Raw genomic sequence first — 19,197 nt, 5'->3', positions numbered from 1 at the left:
AAGCACACACACACAAGCATCCTCGGAAGAGGACAGTTCGAGTGACAGGTCAAATCCAAGAGTTCCGAAGACTACCTCCAGGAACAATCGGGAACAAGACCGATTACAAGTCGTCGAGTCTGTTACTGGGCGAACACGAGATGCGCACAGGAAATCGATCAGCCCTCACAATGGCCCAAGGCCAGAGATCGGACTGCTACGATTTACCCCAACAATCATCGTGCCACTCTTCGCAGAGAGGTGATAGACGCCAACGAGCCCGCGCATAGCAATCGAGGTGTAAAAAGGGCGTTGAAGGCAGGAAGCCTGGACGAAAGAGGCTACGAGGTCACCTCGAAGCGGTCTAAGAATCGGGCGCACTTGGGGCGACTACCAGTGCCAACCCCTTATCCCGCGGTGCGTCCGACACACAGAAATTTCCAAGGCGGCCAAGGAGCCTCCCCGCATAGCAATCGGGGTGTGAGGTTACGGATGCAGCATTGATAGCAATCGAGGTGTGAGGCGAAGGATGCAGAAGTGAGAGCCGAGGGATGTAGCAGAGATAGCAATCGGGGTGTGTGATGCAGAAGAGATAGCAATCGAGGTGTGCGGTGGGAAGGGCCCAGCAGCCAGAATGCATGAAGCGACGGATGAAGCAGTGATGACAACCGGGCTGTGAGGAGAGGAGGGATGCAGCCAAGAAAGCAATCAGGGCTCGAGGCAAGGGATGCATCAAGGATAGCAATCATGTTGTGAGGCGAGATTCCAAAGGCTAAACGTGAGAGGCTGCAGGGTCGACTCAGAGAGGTCTATGCATGTGAGAGGCTGAAAGCAAGGTCGACTCGGAGCGGTCTATGCATCGGGCGCGCTTGGGGCGACTACCAGTGCCAACCCCTTATCCCGCGACGCGTCCGACAAAGAGAACGTTCCAAGGCGGCAGAGGAGGTTACCAGCCGAAGGATGCAGTAGCAATAACAGGTATAGTTCCGCGGCGGCCGAGAAGACTCACCGCATAGGAATCGGGATGCGAGGCGAGGGATGCGGCGGGAAGGCCCCGACGGCTAAACGGAAGAGGCTGCAGGGCCGCCTCGGAATGGTCCAAGCATCGGATGCGATTGGGACGACTACCAGTGCCAACCCCTTATCCCGCGATGCGTCCGATACACAGATAGTTCCAAGGCGGCCGAGGAGCCTCACCGCATATCAATCGGGGTGCGAGGCGAGGGATGGGGCGGGAAGGCCCCAACGGCTAGACGGAAGAGGCTTCAGGGCCACCTCGGAATGGTCCAAGCATCGGACGCGCTTGGGGCGACTGCCAGTGCCAACCCCTTATCCCGCGATGCGTCCGATACACAGATGGTTCCAAGGCGGCCGAGGAGCCTCACCGCATAGCAATCGGGGGTGCGAGGCGAGGGATGGGGCGGGAAGGCCCCAACGGCTAGACGGAAGAGGCTTCAGGGCCGCCTAGGAATGGTCCAAGCATCGGACACGCTTGGGGCGACTACCAGTGACAGCCCCCTATCCCGCGATGCGTCCGATACGAAGATGGTTCCAAGGCGGCCGAGGAGCCTCACCGCATAGCAATCGGGGTGCGAGGTGGGGGATGCGGCGAGATGGCCCCAACGGCTAGACGGAAGAGGCCACAGGGCCGCGTCGGAATAGTCCAAGCATCGGACGCGCTTGGGGCGACTACCAGTGACAACCCCTTATCCCGCGATGCGTCCGATACGAAGATAGTTCCAAGGCGGCCGAGGAGCCTCACCGCATAGCAATCGGGGTGCGAGGTGGGGGATGCGGCGAGATGGCCCCAACGGCTAGACGGAAGAGGCTGCAGGGCCGCCTCGGAATAGTCCAAGCATCGGACGCGCTTGGGGCCACTACCAGTGACAACCCCTTATCCCGCGATGCGTCCGATACGAAGATAGTTCCAAGGCGGCCGAAGAGCCTCACCGCATAGCAATCGGGGTGCGAGGTGGGGGATGCGGCGAGATGGCCCCAACGGCTAGACGGAAGAGGCCACAGGGCCGCCTCGGAATAGTCCAAGCATCGGACGCGCTTGGGGCGACTACCAGTGACAACCCCTTATCCCGCGATGCGTCCGATACGAAGATAGTTCCCAGGCGGCCGAGGAGCCTCACCGCATAGCAATCGGGGTGCGAGGCGAGGGATGCGGCGAGATGGCCCCAAAGGCTAGACGGAAGAGGCTGCAGGGCTGCCTCGGAATAGTCCAAGCATCGGACGCGCTTGGGGCGACTACCACTGCCAACCCCTTATCCCGCGATGCGTCCGATACACAGATAGTTCCGAGGCGGCCGAGGAGGTGGGGGATGCAGCGAGATGGCCCCAACGGCTAGACGGAAGAGGCTGCAGGGCCGCCTCGGAATAGTCCAAGCATCGGACGCGCTTGGGGCGACTACCAGTGACAACCCCTTATCCCGCGATGCGTCCGATACACAGATAGTTCCGAGGCGGCCAAGGAGCCTCACCGCATAGCAATCGTGGTGCGAGGTGGGGGATGCGGCGAGATGGCCCCAACGGCTAGACGGAAGAGGCTGCAGGGCCGCCTCGGAATGGTCCAAGCATCGGATGCGCTTGGGGCGACTACCACTGCCAACCCCTTATCCCGCGATGCGTCCGATACACAGATAGTTCCAAGGCGGCCGAGGAGCCTCACAGCATAGCAATCAGGGTGCGAGGCGAGGGATGCGGCGAGAAAGCCCCAACGGCTAGAGGGAAGAGGCTTCAGGTCCGCCTCGGAATGGTCCAAGCATCGGACGCGCTTGGGGCGACTACCAGTGACAACCCCTTATCCCGCGACGCGTCCGATACACAGATAGTTCCAAGGCGGCCGAGGAGCCTCACCGCATAGCAATCGGGGTGCGAGGCGAGGGATGCGGCGAGAAGGACCCAACGGCTACACGGAAGAGGCTTCGGGGCCGCCTCGGAATGGTCCAAGCATCGGACGCGCTTGGGGCGACTACCAGTGACAACCCCTTATCCCGCGACGCGTCCGATACACAGATAGTTCCAAGGCGGCCGAGGAGCCTCACCGCATAGCAATCGGGGTGCGAGGCGAGGGATGCGGCGAGAAGGACCCAACGGCTAGACGGAAGAGGCTTCGGGGCCGCCTCGGAATGGTCCAAGCATCGGACGCGCTTGGGGCGACTACCAGTGACAACCCCTTATCCCGCGACGCGTCCGATACACAGATAGTTCCAAGGCGGCCGAGGAGCCTCACCGCATAGCAATCGGGGTGCGAGGCGAGGGATGCGGCGAGAAGGACCCAACGGCTAGACGGAAGAGGCTTCGGGTCCGCCTCGGAATGGTCCAAGCATCGGACGCGCTTGGGGCGACTACCAGTGACAACCCCTTATCCCGCGACGCGTCCGATACACAGATAGTTCCAAGGCGGCCGAGGAGCCTCACCGCATAGCAATCGGGGTGCGAGGCGAGGGATGCGGCGAGAAGGACCCAACGGCTAGACGGAAGAGGCTTCGGGTCCGCCTCGGAATGGTCCAAGCATCGGACGCGCTTGGGGCGACTACCAGTGACAACCCCTTATCCCGCGACGCGTCCGATACACAGATAGTTCCAAGGCGGCCGAGGAGCCTCACCGCATAGCAATCGGGGTGCGAGGCGAGGGATGCGGCGAGAAGGACCCAACGGCTAGACGGAAGAGGCTTCGGGTCCGCCTCGGAATGGTCCAAGCATCGGACGCGCTTGGGGCGACTACCAGTGACAACCCCTTATCCCGCGACGCGTCCGATACACAGATAGTTCCGAGGCGGCCGAGGAGCCTCACCGCATAGCAATCGGGGTGCGAGGCGAAGGATGCGGCGAGAAGGACCCAACGGCTAGACGGAAGAGGCTTCGGGTCCGCCTCGGAATGGTCCAAGCATCGGACGCGCTTGGGGCGACTACCAGTGACAACCCCTTATCCCGCGACGCGTCCGATACACAGATAGTTCCAAGGCGGCCGAGGAGCCTCACCGCATAGCAATCGGGGTGCGAGGCGAGGGATGCGGCGAGAAGGACCCAACGGCTAGACGGAAGAGGCTTCAGGGCCGCCTCGGAATGGTCCAAGCATCGAACGCGCTTGGGGCGACTACCAGTGACAACCCCTTATCCCGCGACGCGTCCGATACACAGATAGTTCCGAGGCGGCCGAGGAGCCTCACCGCATAGCAATCGGGGTGCGAGGCGAGGGATGCGGCGAGAAGGACCCAACGGCTAGACGGAAGAGGCTTCAGGGCCGCCTCGGAATGGTCCAAGCATCGGACGCGCTTGGGGCGACTACCAGTGACAACCCCTTATCCCGCGACGCGTCCGATACACAGATAGTTCCGAGGCGGCCGAGGAGCCTCACCGCATAGCAATCGGGGTGCGAGGCGAGGGATGCGGCGAGAAGGACCCAACGGCTAGACGGAAGAGGCTTCAGGGCCGCCTCGGAATGGTCCAAGCATCGGACGCGCTTGGGGCGACTACCAATGACAACCCCTTATCCCGCGACGCGTCCGATACACAGATAGTTCCGAGGCGGCCGAGGAGCCTCACCGCATAGCAATCGGGGTGCGAGGCGAGGGATGCGGCGAGAAGGACCCAACGGCTAGACGGAAGAGGCTTCAGGGCCGCCTCGGAATGGTCCAAGCATCGGACGCGCTTGGGGCGACTACCAGTGACAACCCCTTATCCCGCGACGCGTCCGATACACAGATAGTTCCGAGGCGGCCGAGGAGCCTCACCGCATAGCAATCGGGGTGCGAGGCGAGGGATGCGGCGAGAAGGACCCAACGGCTAGACGGAAGAGGCTTCAGGGCCGCCTCAGAATGGTCCAAGCATCGGACGCGCTTGGGGCGACTACCGTTGCCAACCCCTTATCCCGCGATGCGTCTGATACACAGATAGTTCCGAGGCGGCCGAGGAGCCTCACCGCATAGCAATCGGGTTGCGAGGCAGATTATTGGGAAGGGAACCCCCTGGGATGCGGCTCAAGCAGTGCCCAAAGGGACTGGAATGCGGAATCACATCGAGAGACCCAAATGCTATACGAGGGCTCAAATCGAATTATCGATTTGGCCACGACATGGACGCATCGGAACGACTACCTTTGCCGAACCACTCGCAATTGCATCCATACCGAAACCAATAGACATTTCCGTTAGAGCCCTCGCATAGCATTCGGGAATCTCGCATGCCCCTCTAAATCGACCAATGCTGGCGCTCAATGAAAATCCGAGCGCTACCACCGTTCGAGCGCCAGCATTGGTCGAGTTAGAGGGGCACGGGGGAGAATGCTCCAGTCAACACCTCCCCTATATAAGTTATTTGTCCGATTCTCGCACAACCGTAGTCTGCCTCGTCGAATCAAACAACGGTCCCAGATTCCGACTTCCGTTCCGTAGAGACCCAAAAGCTAGATGGAGGCTCGCAAGAAAGAGAGTCGGCGCATAGCAATCGGGTTTCTCGAACGTTTAGGGACCGAGCTCACTTGCGGATAGGGCAAAATCCGCCAAGCAACCCAAAAGCTAGACGGGGGCTCGAATCGAATCGCCTAGGCGGCCACAACAACGACGTGTTGGATCGACTACCAGTGCCAAACCATTCAGCAAGACTAGTCTGTGTCGAGGCCGGATAGAGATTCTCAGAGAGCGCCCGCATAGCATTTAGGAGACCTGCCGCGTCCCTCACACTCGACAAATGGTGGTGCACGTTTATAAATCCGAGCGATCCCAACCCTTTCAAGCACCAACATCGGTCGAGATAGAGGGGCACGGAGGGGGCTGCGTGAGACAACACAGTCCCCTATATAAGTTATTTGTCCGATTCTCACACATCCGAAGAATGGTCATCAAATCGGACAACAGCCCAAACTTCCGACTTCCGTCCCAGAAAGCCCAAGAGCTATCTAAAACGTTCATGGCCGGAACTCGATCGCGGCTATACCAGTCCGCCAAGCAACCCAAAAGCTAGACTGGAGCTCTAGTCGAATCACCTCTGTGGCCATTGCAAGGACGTGTTGGAGCGACTACCATTGCCGAACCATTCCGCAGGTCGAGTCCATACCAAGGCCGCATAGAGATTCACGATGAGCTCCTGCATAGCAATCAGGAGACTTGCCGTGTCCATCACAATCGATAAATCCTGGTGCAAGATTTTTGCATCCGAGCGCTCCAACCAGTCGAGCACCAGCATCAATCGACATAAACGGGCACGGGGGGAGGATGCTCGAGAACACTACCTCCCCTATATAAGTTATTTGTCCGATTCTCAAGCAGCCGAAGTCTGGTCATCGAATCGGGTCAAAGACCACAACTTCCGACTTTACCCACAATGCAAGTCATCGAATCGAACATCGGCCCCCGAGTCGGACTCCATGCGTATGTCAGGTCATCGGACCCAAATTCCGCCTTCCTGCGCATGGCGGGCCATCAATATCAACTCGGTCATCGGACCCAAACTCCGCCTTTTTGCGTATGGCACGCCTTCAAATCGGTCATCGGACCCAAATTCCGCCTTCCTGTGCATGGCGGGCCATCAACATCAACTCGGTCATCGGACCCAAATTCCGCCTTTCTGCGCATGGCACGCCATCAACTCGGTCATCGGACCCAAATTCCGCCTTCCTGCGCATGGCAGGTCATCGGACACAAATTCAGACCTCGCCAATATGCCTACGTATCGAATCGGTCATCGGACCCAACTTCCGACTTCATCCATACTGTAGGGTCTTTGAGGTTGGCGCGGTGCGCTCAACCCAGGGAGTCGACCCATCGAAGCATACACCTCCCCTATATAAGCTATTTGTCCGATTCCCACACCTGTGTAGTTTGCACCTCTGACCAGGACATCGACCCCAACTTCCGAACTCGACTGCAACGACGGCACCAGCGCCTTGGTGCGCACCTTGCGACGCACAGTCCCAACATTCGCCTTCCTGCACATGGCAGGTCATCGGACCCAAATTCCGACCTCGCGAGTATGCCTACATATCGAATCGGTCATCGGACCCAACTTCCGACTTCATCCATACCGTAGGGTCTTTGAGGTTGGCGCGGTGCGCTCAACCCGGGGAGTCGACCCAACGAAGCATACACCTCCCCTATATAAGCTATTTGTCCGATTCCCACACCTGTGTAGTTTGCACCTCCGATCAAGACATCGACCCCAACTTCCGAACTCGCCTCCAACGACCGAACCAGCGCCTTGGTGCGCACCTTGCAACGCACAGTGCCAACATTCGCCTTCCTGCACGTGGCAGGTCATCGGACCCAAATTCCGACCTCGCGAGTATGCCTACATATCGAATCGGTCATCGGACCCAACTTCCGACTTCATCCATACCGTAGGGTCTTTGAGGTTGGCGCGGTGCGCTCAACCCGGGGAGTCGACCCAACGAAGCATACACCTCCCCTATATAAGCTATTTGTCCGATTCCCACACCTGTGTAGCTTGCACCTCCGATCAGGACATCGACCCCAACTTCCGAACTCGACTAAAAAGACCGCACCAGCGCCTTGGTGTGCACCTTGCAACGCACAGTGTCAACATTCGCCTTCCTGCACATGGCAGGTCATCGGACCCAAATTCCGACCTCATGAGCATACCTACTAATCGAATCGGTCATCGGACCCAACTTCCGACTTCATCCATACCGTAGGGTCTTTGAGGTTGGCGCGGTGCGCTCAACCTGGGGAGTCGACCCATCGAAGCATACACCTCCCCTATATAAGCTATTTGTCCGATTCCGACACCTGTGTAGTTTGCACCTCCGCTCAGGACATCGACCCCAACTTCCGAACTCGCCTGCAACGACCGAACCAGCGCCTTGGTGCGCACCAAAAGTGCGCACTTTTGGAGGGCACTTTTCTGCGCTCCAAAGGTGCGCACTTTTGGAGGGCACTTTTTGGAGGGCACTTTTCTGCGCTCCAAAGGTGCGCACTTTTGGAGGGCACTTTTTGGAGGGCACTTTTCTGCGCTCCAAAGGTGCGCACTTTTGGAGGGCACTTTTTGGAGGGCACTTTTCTGCGCTCCAAAGGTGCGCACTTTTGGAGGGCACTTTTTGGAGGGCACTTTTCTGCGCTCCAAAGGTGCGCACTTTTGGAGGGCACTTTTTGGAGGGCACTTTTCTGCGCTCCAAAGGTGCGCACTTTTGGAGGGCACTTTTTGGAGGGCACTTTTCTGCGCTCCAAAGGTGCGCACTTTTGGAGGGCACTTTTTGGAGGGCACTTTTCTGCGCTCCAAAGGTGCGCACTTTTGGAGGGCACTTTTTGGAGGGCACTTTTCTGCGCTCCAAAGGTGCGCACTTTTGGAGGGCACTTTTTGGAGGGCACTTTTCTGCGCTCCAAAGGTGCGCACTTTTGGAGGGCACTTTTTGGAGGGCACTTTTCTGCGCTCCAAAGGTGCGCACTTTTGGAGGGCACTTTTGTGCACTCCAAAGGTGCGCACTTTTGGAGGGCACTTTTCCTGTGCTCCAAAGGTGCACACCTAGGTGAGCACCTTCGACCACACCTTGTAGCACACCAAACTCTGACTTTCGACTTCATCCGCAATGCAGGGTCTTTGAGGTTGGCGCAATGCGCACAACCAGGGGAGTCGACCCATCAAACCCAACACCTCCCCTATATAAGCTATTTGTCTGATTCTCATACATGCGTAGCCTGCAGGAGCAATTAGGACATCGACCCCAACTTTCGGCTTCTAAACGAAAACAAGGTCTTTGAGGTTGGTGTAATGCGAACAACTAGGGGAGTCAACCCATCAAACCCAACACCTCCCCTATATAAGCTATTTGTCTGATTCTCATACATGTGTAGTCTACAGGAGCAATTAGGACATCGACCCCAACTTTTGACTTCTTAACGAAAACAAGGTCTTTGAGGTTGACGTAATGCGCACAACCAGGGGAGTCGACCCATCAAACCCAACACCTCCCCTATATAAGCTATTTGTCCGATTCTCATACATGTGTAGCCTGCAGGAGCCATTAGGACATTGACCCCAACTTTTGACTTCTTAACGAAAACAAGGTCTTTGAGGTTGGCGTAATGCGCACAACCAAGGGAGTTGACCCATCAAACCCAACACCTCCCCTATATAAGCTATTTGTCTGATTCTCATACATGTGTAGCCTGCAACAACGATTAGGACATCCACCCCAACTTCTGAATTCGTCTGCGTTGACCGCACCAAAGGTGCACGCCTTGGTGCTCACCAAAATCCGACTTCCGACTTCTTCTGCTATGCGGGGTCTTTGAGGTTGGCGCAGTGCGCACAACCAGGGGAGTCAACCCACCGAATGCAACACCTCCCCTATATAAGCTATTTGTCTGATTCTCATACATGCGTAGACTGCAGCAATGATTAGGACATCCACCCCAACTTTTGACTTCTTAAACAAGACAGGGTCTTTGAAGTTGGTGCAGTGCACACAACCAGGGGAGTCGACCCATCAAACGCAACACCTCCCCTATATAAAGCTATTTGTCCGATTCTCATACGTGTAGTCTGCAGCAGCGATTAGGACATCGACCCCAACTTCCGAATTCGTTTGCATTGACCGCACCAAAGGTGCACGCCTTGGTGTGCACCCTGGAGTGCACTTTGGTGCTCACCTCGGTGCACACTTTGGTGTGCACCTCGGTGTGCACCAAAGGTGCGCACCTTGGAGCGCACCAAAGGTGTACACTTTGGAGCGCACCACATAGGGTCTTTGAGAGGTTGGCGCAGTGCGCACACCAAGGTGGGTGTTGAGGTGCGTGCCGAGGTGGGTGGGTGCTAGGGTGCGCTCCATGGTGGGTGCCAGGGTGGGTGCGTGCTAGGGTGGATTCCAAAGAGGGTCATAGGGTGGGTGCCAAGGTGGGTTGGTGATATAGTGGGTTCAAAGGTGGGTACTAGGGTGGGTTCCAAGGTGGGTCACAAGTTGGGTGCCAGGATGCGTGGGTGTTAGGTTGGGTGCCAAGGTGGGCTCCTGCGTGGGTGGGTGCTAGGGTGGGTTTCAAGGTGGACGCGAGGGCGGGTGCCAAGGTGGGTAACAAGTTGGGTGTTAGGATGGGTGAGTGCTAGAGTGGGTGCCAAGGTGGGTGGGTGCTAAGGTGGATGCCAAGGTGGTTCACAGGGTGGGTGGGTTCTAGGGTGAGTTCCAAGGTGGGTCACAGGTTCAGTGCTAGGGTGGGTGTCAAGGCGGGTGTCGAGGTGCCTGGGTGCTAGGGTGTGGATGCCAATGTGGGTCATAGGGTGGGTACTAGGGTGGGCTGCAATGTGGGTGCCAAGGTGGGTAACATGCTCGGTGGGTTCTAAATTGGGTGCCAGGGTGGGTGTGCACCCACCTTGCCCGAGGTGGGTGCCAAGGTGCCAGTGTGGGTGGGTGCTAAGGTGGATGCCAAGGTGGGTGAGAAGGTGGGTGATAGGTTGAGTGGTAGGATGGGTGGGTGCCAAGATGGGTCACAGGGTGGGTGCAAGGGTGGGTAGGTGCTAGGGTTGGTGTCAGGGTGGGTGGGTGCTAGGTTGGGTTCCAAGGTGGGTGCGAGGGTGAGTGTCAAGGTGGGTCACAGGTTAGGTGCTAGGATGGGTGAGTGCTAGGGTGCAAAGGTGCCAGGGTGGGTGCTAGGATGGGTCGATGCTAGGGTGAGTGGCAAGGTGGGTCCACAAGTGTCAAGGTGGGTGCCGAGGTGGGTGCCAAGTCGGCGACTGCTATGGTGGATGCCAAGGTGGGTCACGGGGTGGGTGCCAAGTTGCTAGGTTGGGTTCCAAGGTGGGTGCCAACGTGGGTGCTAGGGTGCGTGGGTTAAAGGGTGTGTCACAACGTGGGTGCCAGGATGGGTGCGCACCCACACTGGCCAAGACGGGTGCGGGTGCAAGGTTGGGTTCCAAGCCCGGTCACAGGCTGGGTGCTAGGATGGGTGGGTGCCAAGGTGGGCACCAGGGTGGGTGCACCCACCCTGGCCAAGGTGGGTCACGGGGTGGGTCCTAGGGTGGGTAACGGGGTGGGTACTAAGGTGCGTGCCAAGGTGGGTCATAGGGTGGGTGCCAAGGTGGGCACCAGGGTGGGTGTGCACCAACCCTAGCCAGGGTAGGTCACGGGGTGGTTGTCGGGGTGGGCGTCAAGGAGCCAAGGTGGGTGGCAAGTAGCCAAGTTGCGTGCCAAGGTGGGTGTCGGGGTGGGTGCCAAGGATCCAAGGTGGGTGCCAAGGAACCAAGGTGGGTGTCTGGGTGGGTGCCGAGGTGGGAGCCAGGGTGGGTCCCAAGGTGAGTGCAAAGGTGGGTGCCAGGGTCAAGGTGAGTGCCAATGTGGGTTCCAAGGTGCCAGGGTCAGGGTGAGTGCCAATGTGGGTTCAAAGGTGCTAAGTTGGGTGCGAGGTTGGGTGCGAGGGTGGGTGGGTGCCAAGGTGTGCTAGGTGGAAGCCCGGGTGGGTCGGCATCCCATGGGTGTCGAGTTGGGTGCCTGATGGGTGCTTCTTGTCAAGTTTTAGTCGTCGGGACTCATTTCGAGCCTTAGAGGTCGTTTCTTGTCCGGTTGCCCTGTCTTCGACCTGGGAACCCAATTTTGGTCCTCGGGTCCCATTTTTTTTTGTCTCGCATCCCACTTTTGGCCTGTGGCCTTTTCGGGGTCGATTCTCGTTTTGGGCATCAGAGCATGTTTCTTCTCCTAAAACCCAATATTTGTTTATTAAGTCTCGGAACACATTTTTGTTCTCGTGGACCCATCATGGGTCTTGGAACGCATTTGTGGTCCTTGGGTCCCATTTTGCATCCCGAAACTTGTGTTTTGGTGCTTGATCCCTATTTTGGGTGCCCACCTTGCACCAAGTGCGCACCCGGGGCAAACCGAGCGCCTTGGTGCACCGGGGCAAGATCGAGCGTGCACCCGAGGCGCCCCGAACATGCACCAAGGTGCACTCGGCCCACATGTGAGCGCAGGTCGTTGCGCCCGAGGTGGTGTGTGGGCACCGCGTTGCAGACGGGACACTGCACGCACACGACGCCCCCTCCAGGTGCACGCACGTAGGCCGGGCCGGGTGCACACCCGACGCCCTAGCAAGGTGCGCGCACCCGGGCAGGGCTCACACTTGGCGAACGGGGCGCACTTCGCGAGGGAGGGTGTGCACCTCGACGGGGGTGGGTGGCCGGGGTGGATTCGCACGTGGGTCGCGGTTTGCTAAGTACACACTGCGACAAGCTCATAACGGGTGCGATCATACCAGCATTAGTGCACCGGATCCCATCAGAACTCCGCAGTTAAGCGCGCTTGGGCCGGAGTAGTACTGGGATGGGTGACCTCCCGGGAAGTCCCGGTGTTGCACCCTTTTTTAGTTTTTCGCCGGGCGTCGCAATGCTATTTGAATAAACCTTTTGCCCGTTTGCGTTCTCGTCGGGGCCGGGCCGGGCCGGGGTGCGCTGCCCGCACTACCGCGCGCGCGGGGGCGACACCGAGCGCGCACCCGAGGCACCCCGAGCACACAGGCCACGGTGCAACCCGGGCGTTGTGCGCGCACCCCGGTGCGCCCGAGGTGCTGCGCGCGCACCCAGGTGAAATCGGTGTGCACCTCGGCCAGTGCGCGCTCGGTCGAGTCGCGCACGTTGGCCAAGGTGCACGGTGATGTTTCTTACTCTAAGGTTCCGCACCAGACGCCCGGGACAGGTGAGCGAAGCTGGGCGGGGCCGGGTGCGCGGCCGGGGCAGGTGCACGCAGCTGGAGAGAGCTTTGGAGCACACTTCGGAGCGCACCAATGATGCGCTCCATTCAAAAGTTTCCTGAAAAGGCAAAAAAAGTTGAGATTATAGAATTTCCCACTTGAGAGATTGTAAAAAAAAAAAATTTAAAATGAAGGCAACGCGGGTGCCAAGGTGTGCGCAGCCCAGCCAAGGTGTGCGCACCAAGGCGCCCACCCTGGCGAAGGTGCACGCAAGGTGCGCACCCGAGGCAAACCGGACAATTAACCCAACTTTCGACTTCGCGCGCACCTTGGAGCGCACTTCGGAGCGCTCCTTGGTGCGCACCAATCTTGGGCACCTCGGAGTGCACCATGGCGCCCACCAAGGTGCGCACCCGGGGCAAACCGAGCTCCGACTTCGTGCGCACCTTGGAGCGCACGAAAGGTGCGCACCATGGCGCCCACCAAGGTGCGCAGCCCAGCCAAGGCGTGCGCATCAAGGTGCGCACCCTGGCGAAGGTGCGCACCCGGGGCAAACCGAGCTCCGACTTCGTGCGCACCTTGGAGCGCACAAAAGGTGCGCAACCCAGCCAAGGTGTGCGCACCCCGGTCAAACCGAGCTCCGAATCGTGCGCACCAGAGGTGCACGCCATCGTGCGCACCTTGGAGCACACTTCGGAGCCCTCCTTGGTGCGCGCCGATGTTGCGCACCTCGGAGCGCACCCGGGGAAAACAATGCAATTAACCCGACTTTCGACTTCGTGGGCACCTCGGAGCGCTCTCGGGTTCGCACCTCGGAGCACACCGAGGTGCGCACCTTTGATGCGCTGCCTTCACCAATTTCCAGAAAAGGCAAGAAAACATTGAGAAGGTGTGCGCACCGAGGTGCCCACCCTGGCGAAGGTGCACGCGAGGTGCGCACCCGGGGCAAACCGGGCTCCGACTTCGTGCACGCCGCACCTTGGAGCACACTTCGGAGCGCTCCTTGGTGCGCACCAGGGCGCGCAACCCAGCCGAGGTGCCCACCCCGGCGAAGGTGCACGCGAGGTGCGCACCCGGGGCAAACCGGGCTCCGACTTCGTGCACGCCATGGTGCCCACCGCGGCGAAGGTGCACGCGAGGTGCGCACCCGGGGCAAACCGGGCTCCGACTTCGTGCACGCCGCACCTTGGAGCACACTTCGGAGCGCTCCTTGGTGCGCACCATGGTGCCCACCAGGGCGCGCAACCCCGCCGAAGGTGCACGCGAGGTGCGCACCCGGGGCAAACCGGGCTCCGACTTCGTGCACGCCGCACCTTGGAGCACACTTCGGAGCGCTCCTTGGTGCGCACCATGGTGCCCACCAGGGCGCGCAACCCCGCCGAAGGTGCACGCGAGGTGCGCACCCGGGGCAAACCGGGCTCCGACTTCGTGCACGCCATGGTGCGCACCGCGGCGAAGGTGCGCACCCGGGGCAAACCGGGCTCCGACTTCGTGCACGCCGCACCTTGGAGCACACTTCGGAGCGCTCCTTGGTGCGCACCAGGGCGCGCAACCCAGCCGAGGTGCCCACCCCGGCGAAGGTGCACGCGAGGTGCGTACCCGGGGCAAACCGGGCTCCGACTTCGTGCACGCCGCACCTTGGAGCACACTTCGGAGCGCTCCTTGGTGCGCACCATGGTGCCCACCAGGCCGCGCAACCCAGCCAAGGTGTGCGCACCAAGGTGCACGCGAGGTGCGCACCCGGGGCAAACCGGGGTCCGACTTCGTGCACGCCGCACCTTGGAGCACACATCGGGGCGCTCCCGGGTTCGCACCGGCGTTGCGCACCGTGGTGGGCACCTCGGAGCACACCAAGGTGGGCAGCGAGGTGCGCACCTTTGATGCGATGCCTTCACTAATTTCCATAAAAGGCAAAAAAAAAACGAGATTTTAAAATTTCCGTTTTGAAAGATAGTGAGAAAAAGGGAATGCTGGTGCCATCTTGAGCCCGCCCTGGTGCGCAGCCCAGCCAAGGTGTGCGCACCAAGGTGCCCACCCTGGCGAAGGTGCGCGCCCGGGCAATTAATCCAACTTCCAACTTCGCGCGCGCCAGGGTGGGAGCGCACCCAACAACCGGGCCTGGGAAGAGCCAATGCGAGAAACCCCACCAAACGCTCTGACAAAAAAAGAGGGGGCGCTCCAGTAACCCCGCTTCGGAGCGCACCCTGGGCAAACCCAGCCAAGGTGCCCACCCCGGCCAAGGTGCAGGCGAGGTGCGCACCCGGGGCAAACCGGGCTCCGACAACGTGCACGCCGCACCTTGGAGCACACTTCGTAGCGCTCCCGGGTGCGCACCTCAGAGCACACCAAGGTGGGCAGCGAGGTGCGCACCTTTGATGCGCTGCCTTCACTAATTTCCAGAAAAGGCAAAAAAAAAAGGAGATTTTAAAATTTCCGTTTTGAAAGATAGTGAAAAAAACGGAACGCGCGTGCCATCTTGAGCCCGCCCTGGTGCGCAGCCCAGGTAAGGTGCCCACCCTGGCAAAGGTGCGCACCCGGGCAATTAACCCTACTTCCGACTTCGTGCGCGCCAGGGTGGCAACCGGGCCTCGGAAGAGCCAATGCGAGAAACCCCACCAAACGCTCCGACAAAAAAAGAGGCGGCGCTCCAATAACCCCGCTTCGGAGCGCAGCCGGGGCAAACCCAGCCAAGGTGCCCACCCCGACGAAGGTGCACGCGAGGTGCGCACCCGGGGCAAACCGGGCTCCGACAACGTGCACGCAGCACCTTGGAGCACACTTCGAAGCACTCCCGGGTGCCCACCGGCGTTGCGCACCGTGGTGGGCAGCGAGGTGCGCACCTTTGATGCGCTGCCTTCACTAATTTCCAGAAAAAGGCAAAAAAAAATGAGATTTTAAAATTTCCGTTTTGAAAGATAGTGAAAAAAAAGGAACGCGGGTGCCATCTTGAGCCCGCCCTGGTGCGCAGCCCAGGCAAGGCATGCGCACCAAGGTGCCCACCCGAGGTGCACACCCGGGGCAAACCGGGCTCCGACTTCGTGCAGGCCGCACCTTGGAGCACACTTCGGAGCGCTCCTTGGTGCGCACCATGGTGCCCACCAGGGCGCGCAACCCAGCCAAGGTCTGCACACCAAGGTGCCCACCCCGGCGAAGGTGCACGCGAGGTGCGCACCCGGGGCAAACCGGGCTCCGACTTCGTGCACGCCATGGTGCCCACCGCGGCGAAGGTGCACGCGAGGTGCGCACCCGGGGCAAACCGGGCTCCGACTTCGTGCACGCCGCACCTTGGAGCACACTTCGGAGCGCTCCTTGGTGCGCACCATGGTGCCCACCAGGGCGCGCAACCCAGCCAAGGTGTGCGCACCAAGGTGCACGCGAGGTGCGCACCCGGGGCAAACCGGGGTCCGACTTCGTGCACGCCGCACCTTGGAGCACACATCGGAGCGCTCCCAGGTTCGCACCAGCGTTGCGCACCTTTGATGCGCTGCCTTCACTAATTTCAAGAAAAGGCAAAAAAAAACGAGATTTTAAAATTTCCGTTCTGAAAGATAGTGAAAAAAACGGAACGCGGGTGCCATCTTGAGCCCTTCCTGGTGCGCAGCCCAGGCAAGTTGTGCGCACCAAGGTGCCCACCCTGGCGGAGGTGCGCGCCCGGGGCAATCCGGGCTCCGACTTCGTGCACTGCATGGTGCCCACCAAGGCGCGCAACCCAGCCAAGGTGCCCACCGCAGCGAAGGTGCACGCGAGGTGCGCACCCGAGGTGCACACCCGGGGCAAACCGGGCTCCGACTTCGTGCACGCCGCACCTTGGAGCACACTTCAGAGCGCTCCTTGGTGCGCACCAGGGCGCGCAACCCAGCCGAGGTGCCCACCCCGGCGAAGGTGCACGCGAGGTGCGCACCCGGGGCAAACCGGGCTCCGACTTCGTGCACGCCATGGTGCCCACCGCGGCGAAGGTGCGCACCCGGGGCAAACCGGGCTCCGACTTCGTGCACGCCGCACCTTGGAGCACACTTCGGAGCGCTCCTTGGTGCGCACCATGGTGCCCACCAGGCCGCGCAACCCAGCCAAGGTGTGCGCACCAAGGTGCACGCGAGGTGCGCACCCGGGGCAAACCGGGGTCCGACTTCGTGCACGCCGCACCTTGGAGCACACATCGGGGCGCTCCCGGGTTCGCACCGGCGTTGCGCACCGTGGTGGGCACCTCGGAGCACACCAAGGTGGGCAGCGAGGTGCGCACCTTTGATGCGATGCCTTCACTAATTTCCATAAAAGGCAAAAAAAAAACGAGATTTTAAAATTTCCGTTTTGAAAGATAGTGAGAAAAAGGGAATGCTGGTGCCATCTTGAGCCCGCCCTGGTGCGCAGCCCAGCCAAGGTTTGCGCACCAAGGTGCCCACCCTGGCGAAGGTGCGCGCCCGGGCAATTAACCCAACTTCCAACTTCGCGCGCGCCAGGGTGGGAGCGCACCCAACAACCGGGCCTGGGAAGAGCCAATGCGAGAAACCCCACCAAACTCTCTGACAAAAAAAGAGGGGGCGCTCCAGTAACCCCGCTTCGGAGCGCACCCTGGGCAAACCCAGCCAAGGTGCCCACCCCGGCCAAGGTGCAGGCGAGGTGCGCACCCGGGGCAAACCGGGCTCCGACAACGTGCACGCCGCACCTTGGAGCACACTTCGTAGCGCTCCCGGGTGCGCACCTCAGAGCACACCAAGGTGGGCAGCGAGGTGCGCACCTTTGATGCGCTGCCTTCACTAATTTCCAGAAAAGGCAAAAAAAAAAGGAGATTTTAAAATTTCCGTTTTGAAAGATAGTGAAAAAAACGGAACGCGCGTGCCATCTTGAGCCCGCCCTGGTGCGCAGCCCAGGTAAGGTGCCCACCCTGGCAAAGGTGCGCACCCGGGCAATTAACCCTACTTCCGACTTCGTGCGCGCCAGGGTGGCAACCGGGCCTCGGAAGAGCCAATGCGAGAAACCCCACCAAACGCTCCGACAAAAAAAGAGGCGGCGCTCCAATAACCCCGCTTCGGAGCGCAGCCGGGGCAAACCCAGCCAAGGTGCCCACCCCGACGAAGGTGCACGCGAGGTGCGCACCCGGGGCAAACCGGGCTCCGACAACGTGCACGCAGCACCTTGGAGCACACTTCGAAGCACTCCCGGGTGCCCACCGGCGTTGCGCACCGTGGTGGGCAGCGAGGTGCGCACCTTTGATGCGCTGCCTTCACTAATTTCCAGAAAAAGGCAAAAAAAAATGAGATTTTAAAATTTCCGTTTTGAAAGATAGTGAAAAAAAAGGAACGCGGGTGCCATCTTGAGCCCGCCCTGGTGCGCAGCCCAGGCAAGGCATGCGCACCAAGGTGCCCACCCGAGGTGCACACCCGGGGCAAACCGGGCTCCGACTTCGTGCAGGCCGCACCTTGGAGCACACTTCGGAGCGCTCCTTGGTGCGCACCATGGTGCCCACCAGGGCGCGCAACCCAGCCAAGGTCTGCACACCAAGGTGCCCACCCCGGCGAAGGTGCACGCGAGGTGCGCACCCGGGGCAAACCGGGCTCCGACTTCGTGCACGCCATGGTGCCCACCGCGGCGAAGGTGCACGCGAGGTGCGCACCCGGGGCAAACCGGGCTCCGACTTCGTGCACGCCGCACCTTGGAGCACACTTCGGAGCGCTCCTTGGTGCGCACCATGGTGCCCACCAGGGCGCGCAACCCAGCCAAGGTGTGCGCACCAAGGTGCACGCGAGGTGCGCACCCGGGGCAAACCGGGGTCCGACTTCGTGCACGCCGCACCTTGGAGCACACATCGGAGCGCTCCCAGGTTCGCACCAGCGTTGCGCACCTTTGATGCGCTGCCTTCACTAATTTCAAGAAAAGGCAAAAAAAAACGAGATTTTAAAATTTCCGTTCTGAAAGATAGTGAAAAAAACGGAACGCGGGTGCCATCTTGAGCCCTTCCTGGTGCGCAGCCCAGGCAAGTTGTGCGCACCAAGGTGCCCACCCTGGCGGAGGTGCGCGCCCGGGGCAATCCGGGCTCCGACTTCGTGCACTGCATGGTGCCCACCAAGGCGCGCAACCCAGCCAAGGTGCCCACCGCAGCGAAGGTGCACGCGAGGTGCGCACCCGAGGTGCACACCCGGGGCAAACCGGGCTCCGACTTCGTGCACGCCGCACCTTGGAGCACACTTCAGAGCGCTCCTTGGTGCGCACCAGGGCGCGCAACCCAGCCGAGGTGCCCACCCCGGCGAAGGTGCACGCGAGGTGCGCACCCGGGGCAAACCGGGCTCCGACTTCGTGCACGCCATGGTGCCCACCGCGGCGAAGGTGCGCACCCGGGGCAAACCGGGCTCCGACTTCGTGCACGCCGCACCTTGGAGCACACTTCGGAGCGCTCCTTGGTGCGCACCATGGTGCCCACCAGGCCGCGCAACCCAGCCAAGGTGTGCGCACCAAGGTGCACGCGAGGTGCGCACCCGGGGCAAACCGGGGTCCGACTTCGTGCACGCCGCACCTTGGAGCACACATCGGGGCGCTCCCGGGTTCGCACCGGCGTTGCGCACCGTGGTGGGCACCTCGGAGCACACCAAGG

General features: G+C 60.5%; 1 non-coding gene across 1 annotated transcript; it reads left to right on the top strand.

Annotated features, from left to right (window-relative positions):
- The first annotated feature begins 12,162 nt into the window (after nucleotides 1–12,162).
- LOC131863270 (5S ribosomal RNA) lies at nucleotides 12,163–12,281 on the top strand. The gene has a single exon (XR_009362202.1). It is a non-coding gene; the product is annotated as a 5S ribosomal RNA (ribosomal RNA).
- Nucleotides 12,282–19,197: the final 6,916 nt, after the last annotated feature.

The sequence above is a fragment of the Cryptomeria japonica genome, unplaced genomic scaffold (genome assembly GCF_030272615.1).
Source record: "Cryptomeria japonica unplaced genomic scaffold, Sugi_1.0 HiC_scaffold_58, whole genome shotgun sequence".
Classification (NCBI taxonomy): Eukaryota; Viridiplantae; Streptophyta; class Pinopsida; order Cupressales; family Cupressaceae; genus Cryptomeria; species Cryptomeria japonica.
Note: the sequence above shows the minus strand (reverse complement) of the source record. Positions and strands in the feature narration are given on the sequence as shown.